Raw genomic sequence first — 6,107 nt, forward strand, 5'->3', positions numbered from 1 at the left:
TTGTTTTTTAATCTCTTCAAAAGTTTTCCTCTCTGTTTAGTATTCCCTCTACCCTCTAGCATTACTGTTACTCCAGGTTCTGAGTATCTCCATATTCCAAGACAATAACATCAATGTTATTCCATGCTCTGACTATTTTCATACTCCCGGCAGTAGCATCAGTGTTACTCCATGCTCTGAGTATCTTCATACTCCAAGCCGGTAGTATCAATGTTACTCCATGTGCTGATGTTTGCTTCATTTGAAAAACAGTCTCAATTTTTCTGTTCTACTCTGGGTGCTGGGTACTCCTTTCCCTCTTTGAGACTACTTCTACTTCTACTTCTACTTCTACTTCTACTTCTACTACTACTACTACTACTACTTCTTCTTCTTCTTCTTCTTCTTCTTCTTCTTCTTCTTCTTCTTCTTCTTCTTCTTCTTCTTCTTCTTCTTCTTCTCCCTTTTCCTATTCTCCTTCTCCTTCCTCTCCCCACCTCCTCTTCTTCCTGTTCTTCTCCTCCCCCTTCTCTCCTCCTCTTCTTCTTCATCTTCATTTTATTCCTCTTCCTCTTCTTCCTCTTCCTTTTCTTCTCTTCCTCCTCCCCCCTCTCCCCTCCTCCTCCCCCTTTCCCTCCTCCTCTCTCTAATTCCTCCTTTTTGCCCAAAAAAGTCCAAATGGCAGGATTACTACCTTGTCTTGTTCCTCTTCCTCGTCTCCTCTTTCCTCATCAATCACAACGGAGCTCCGGCATATCCGCCTCCTCTCTTTTCTCTTGTCATGTGTTTTTATTCCTCAGAGCAGTAAAACACTACCAGCTGCTTTTTTCGTGCCAGGAAACTTGTGAGCAATAAACAAAAAAAACAACAACCACATACACAAAACACAACGCAACAACCCTTAAACCTGGCCGCGTTTTCATATAATGTGTGGAAAAGAGATGGGGTGGAACTAGGGGTACGAGTGAGTCAGCCTGGTAATGGCTTGCAGAAGTGGGCTTAAGCGGTAAGGAATTCTGACCTCTCTTGATCCCCTTTAGGAAAACTCACTTCAAAAAGTTGCACTTCCATTTCGCAGGGAATGGAAGAAACAGTTGTGACGTTGCAAAAGTCCCGCGGTTCAGAGGAGAAGGGTCAGAACATGTTGTTACTGGTAGTCCTCAACTTAGACCCAAACTGAGCGCTCTCCTTCCCCCAACTTTTTGTTGCTAAGCGAGGCATTTGTGAAGTGACTTTCCTTGCCACTGTTGTTGTTAAGGGAAACATTGCAAGTTGGCTTCTCTGTTGACTTTTGCTTATCACATGGTCACAACAGTGGATCACGTCACACACACGCACGCACACGCACGCACACACACACACACACACCAAGCCTCTGAATTTTGATCATAGGTCTGCGAGGATGCTATTTAAGCATTTAAGTGTGGAAAAAAACATTCATAAGTCAATTTTTTTCAGTGTTCATTTATAAATGAACTGCTATAAATCTGTAAATCAACCTGGGTGGAAAGTGAGTTTGGCATATATTTTTTTCCCCAAGGGTTCTTGCTTTTTCTAACTTGGGTGGAGAAGGCAAAGAAGATCGAAGCGCTAGGAATAGCAGGGATGTGCGGGGAATGATGATATTTGCAGAAGTACTCCCTTCCCCCAAATATACTAATATCTATACTAAATATGAGCCATGGTGGTGCAGTGGTTAGAGTGCAGTATTGTAGGCTACTTCTGCCGACTGCTGGCTGCCTGCAATTTGGCAGTTCGAATCTCACTAGGCTCAAGGTCGACTCAGCCTTCCGTCCTTCCGAGGTGGGTAAAATGAGGACCCGGATGGTTGGGGGCAAGATGCTGACTCTGTCAACCACTTAGAGAGGGCTGTAAAAGCACTTGTTAAACTGGTATATAAGCCTTATTGCTATTGCTAAATATATAAAGCTGGAAGAATCTGTGCAATGATAACCAAGTCTGTTAAAGACTTAAGGGCACCTGTGTTCATACCACTTTCTAACCCTGAATTACTGTATTTTTCAGACAAAAGACACACTTTTTTGTCTCCCAATAGGGGGCAAAAATGTCTGTGTGTCTTATAGACCAAATATTGCCAAAGCCCCGCCCACCTGCCGGCCATTTTTTGGCCTCCTTTTTCAGGCCCTTTTTTTGGCCTGTTTTTGAGGCCTTTTTTGGGGCTGATTTTGGAGGCTTTTTTCGGCCTGTTTTTGAGGCTTTTTTTGGGGGGGGGGATTTTTTGAATCTTTTTTTGGCCCATTTTTGAGGCTTTTTCTGGCCCGTTTTTGAGTTTTTTTTCAGCGCGTTTTAAGGATTTTTTCAGCTTTTTAGGTTCATTTTCAAGGCTTTGCTTAGCCCATTTTGAGGCTTTTTTCAGGCTGTTTTGAGGCTTTTGGGGGCTGTTTTTGAGGCTTTTTTCGGCCCATTTTTAAGGCTTTTCTTGCCCTGTTTTTGAGGCTTTTTTGGCCCATTTTTGAGGCTTTTCTTGGCCTGTTTTTGAGGCTTTTTTCGGCCCATTTTTGAGGCTTTTTTCAGCCCATTTTTGAGGCTTTTTTCAGCCCATTTTTAAGGCTTTTCTCAGCCCGTTTTTGAATCTTTTTTCAGCTCATTTTGAAGGCTTTTCTTGACCCATTTTTGATGCTTTTTTCAACCTGTTTTTGAGGCTTTTGGGGGCCTGTTTTTGAGGCTTTTGTGGGGGCATTTTTGAGGCTTTTTTCAACCCGTTTTTGAGGCTTTTTTCAGCCCATTTTTGAGGCTTTTTTCAGGCCATTTTGAAGCTTTTCTTGGCCCATTTTTTGAGGCTTTTGGGGCTTTTTTCAGGCCATTTTTGAGGCTTTTGGGGTGTATTTTAAAGGTTTTTTTCAGGCCATTTTGAGGCTTTTTTTGACCTGTGTTCGAGGCTTTTGGGCCCATTTGTGAGGCTTTTTTCGGCCTGCTTTTGAGGCTTTTGAGGCCTGTTTTTGAGGCTTTTGGGGGGGGCATTTTTGAGGCTTTTTTCAGGCCATTTTTGAGGATTTTCTTGGCTTGTTTTAAAGGCTTCTTTCAACCCATTTTTGAGGCTTTTTTCAGCTCATTTACAAAGCTTTTCTTGACCTGTTTTCGAGGATTGTTTTGGTCCATTTTGAGGCTTTTTCCAGGCTGTTTTGGAGGCTTTTCTTGGCCTGTTTTTGATACTTTTGGGTGTGTGTGTTTTTAGGCTTTTTTCAAGTCGTTTTTGAGGCTTGGGGGGGGGGCTGTTTTTAAGGCTTTTTAAAGGCCATTTTTGAGGTTTTTCTTGGCCCGTTTTTGAGGCATTTTTGGGCCCGTTTTCGAGACTTTGGCCCATTTTTCCAAAACAAATGGAAATGCCAGACCTTTGCTGTTTCCAGGGTGGCCTCACAGGCCAGATCTAAGGCACCCACAGGCTGGATGTGGCCTTGAGTTTGAACCCCTGAACTAGAAGAATAGATGAGAGTTACCTTGAATTACCTTAAGAGCCATGGTGGTGCAGCGGTTAGAGTGAAGTATTGCAGGCTCACTCTACCCACTGCCTGCAGTTCGATTCGATTCAAGGTTGACTCAGCCTTTCCATCCTTCCGAGGTCGGTCAAAGGAGGACCCAGATTGTTGGGGGGCAACACGCTGACTGTGTAAGCCGCTCAGAGAGGCCTGTAAACCACGATGAAGCGGTGTATAAGTCTTAAGTGCTATTGCTATAGCTGTAGCTGATCGGATGTTGCATTAGGAGCTGTGGTTAGAATGCAGTATTGCAGGCTGACTCTGTCAACTGCCAGCAGTTCGATTCTGACTGGCTCAAGATTTTACTCAGCCTTCCAACCTTCCCAGGTCGGTAAAATCAGGACTCAGATTGTCGGGGGCAAGAGGCTGACTCTGTAAACCACTTAGAGAGGGCTGTATAAAGTACTGTGAAGCGGTATATAAGTGTTAAGTGCTACTGCCATCTGCCTGTTTATCTGTTGGTTCCTCCTTCTCCTCTTCCTCCCTGCCAAGCACACTGGTCCCTGGTGTGAGGGTATGTGCCCTTGGACTACATCGTGGAAAATATCACCATGCAGTCCATGGGCATATACACTTGCCCCAAGGTTTCTTTCGTCACGGACCCAACGCTGGACGATGACCTGCTCTGACCTTCCACCTTCCTGAGGAGACAAAACGCTCTTTGTTTTTCTTTCCCTGCTTCCCACAGGGGTACATTGGCCCACCGGGGCTTTTAGGAATGCCAGGGGCCGATGGGGAAAGAGTAAGTATTGACAAGTCTTGCTTTGTCATTGTGAAGTCTGGGGGTGTCCCCCAGGGATGGGATTGGAACGTTTTAGCAACCGGTTCTCTGCCCGGTTGCTGGGTGCGCATGACTGTGTGTGTGTGTGGGGGGGAATTTTTGCCCTCCCCAGGCTCGGGAGGCTTTCCTCCAGCCTCCGGGAAAGCAAAATGGCCTCCCCCAGGCTCCGGATTTCTGGAATTTGTGGGAGGCCTGTTTTTCGCCTTCCCGGAGCCTTTGCATGGGCCCTGCACTTACCTGGCATGATGAACAGGCCATATGTAGACTTCTGGGCGGGGGCGGGCGGGGCCAGCCAGTCCTTCCAACTATCAGTTCGGCAAACCAGATACAAAATTAGCATCCGGTTCGCCTGAACTGGTCTGAACCGGCTGAATCCCTACTCCTTTCCTTTCTTCCTTCCCTTCCTTTCCCTTCCCTTTCCTTCCTTACCTAATTCACACCTAATATATTTTACATATCCTCCTTCTCTCCCCTCCCTCCCTCCCTCCCTCCCTTCCCTAATTTACACCTAATATATTGTATATATTCTCCTTCTCTTTGTTCCCTTCCCTTCCCTTTCCTTCCCTTTCTTACCTAATTCACTGTTAATATATTTTACATATTCTATTCCTCTCCTCTCCCCTTCCTTCCTTCCTTCCTTCCCTAATTTACACCTAATATATTGTATATATTCTCTTCTTTGTTTCCTTTCCTTCCCTTCCCTTTCCTTCCCTTTCTTACCTAATTCACTCTTAATATCTTTTACATATTCTCCTCCTCTCCCCTCCCTCCCTTCCCTAATTTGCACCTAATATATTGTATATATTCTCCTTCTCTTTGTTCCCTTCCCTTCCCTTTCTTACCTAATTCACTCTTAATATATTTTACATATTCTCTTCCTCTCCTCTCCCTTACTTCCTCCCTCCCCCTCCCTCCCTCCCCCCCCAGGAGATCCATGGAATCAGAGATCCTAATCCTTTCTAGAGAGCTTCTGAACTTGAGACTGGGAACAGCTCATGCCTGTAGGAGTGCAACCCTTCTGCCCCTCCTGTTTCCCCCTCTTACGAAGCCCCCCTCCCGGTGGAAGAATAAACCATTTCGCTTCATTTCCGTTGGCTTTCCCTGTTTTCTAATCTGTAAACAATGAGGTCATGGCTGAACCGTGAGCACCCCAGGGTCAAAGTGAGGCCGGGAAAGTCTACTGGTGGCCAACTAGAGCAGGAAACCGACTTGAGTTCTTCCTGTACAGTTGAGAGCTTTGATAAAGAGAGTTAGAACTCAAATGTGTGAGTTTTAGACTGACTTCCTTCTCCTAAGAGATTTCAGAGCAGGGCCTACAGCCCACGCCCAGTGTGTCTGAGAACATTCCCACCCCCCGAGACACTCCCCTAAGACAGAGATAACTAGCCCTAGACTCATCCTTCTCAAGGGGGCTTCACGGCCAAGTAAGATTGGACTTTGGATCTCTGTAGGCTTCATTGGGGAGTCCGTGGTCCCAGCTCTGCACTGCTAAGCCAGCTCCTCTGCGCTGTGCTATTGGCAGACCCTGGATCCCACAGCCTGCGACTGTGTATATATTACAAGAGGAATGCACTAATGCTCAGGAGATGCTAATTTAAGACTTTTGCGTAACTGAATCAGAACTATAAAGTGAGGTTCTCCAGCGAGCCTTGTTGGCTTGGATCCCCCCTGGGTCCAGATCAGTAGCTTAATTCATCCAGCTAAGCACTGTCTCCAATTCCTGTCTGGGGACAAACCCTGTGTGTGTGTGTGTGTGTGTGTGTGTGTGTGTGTGTGTGTTATTGAGACTCAAGACGAAAACATTTTAAGGGCTGAATTGAACTCCTTCTCCATCTTCCTTTGCTCTCTCA

General features: G+C 45.6%; 1 protein-coding gene across 1 annotated transcript in view; it reads left to right on the top strand.

The window, feature by feature from the left end:
* COL27A1 (collagen type XXVII alpha 1 chain) overlaps positions 1 to 6,107 on the top strand; it is a 175,587-nt gene that overhangs the window by 47,378 nt on the left and 122,102 nt on the right. The window lies entirely within an intron of this gene.

The sequence above is a fragment of the Thamnophis sirtalis genome, unplaced genomic scaffold (genome assembly GCF_051295495.1).
Source record: "Thamnophis sirtalis isolate CommonGarterSnake01/CBP01778 unplaced genomic scaffold, rThaSir2_p1.2 scaffold_2, whole genome shotgun sequence".
Classification (NCBI taxonomy): domain Eukaryota; kingdom Metazoa; phylum Chordata; class Lepidosauria; order Squamata; family Natricidae; genus Thamnophis; species Thamnophis sirtalis.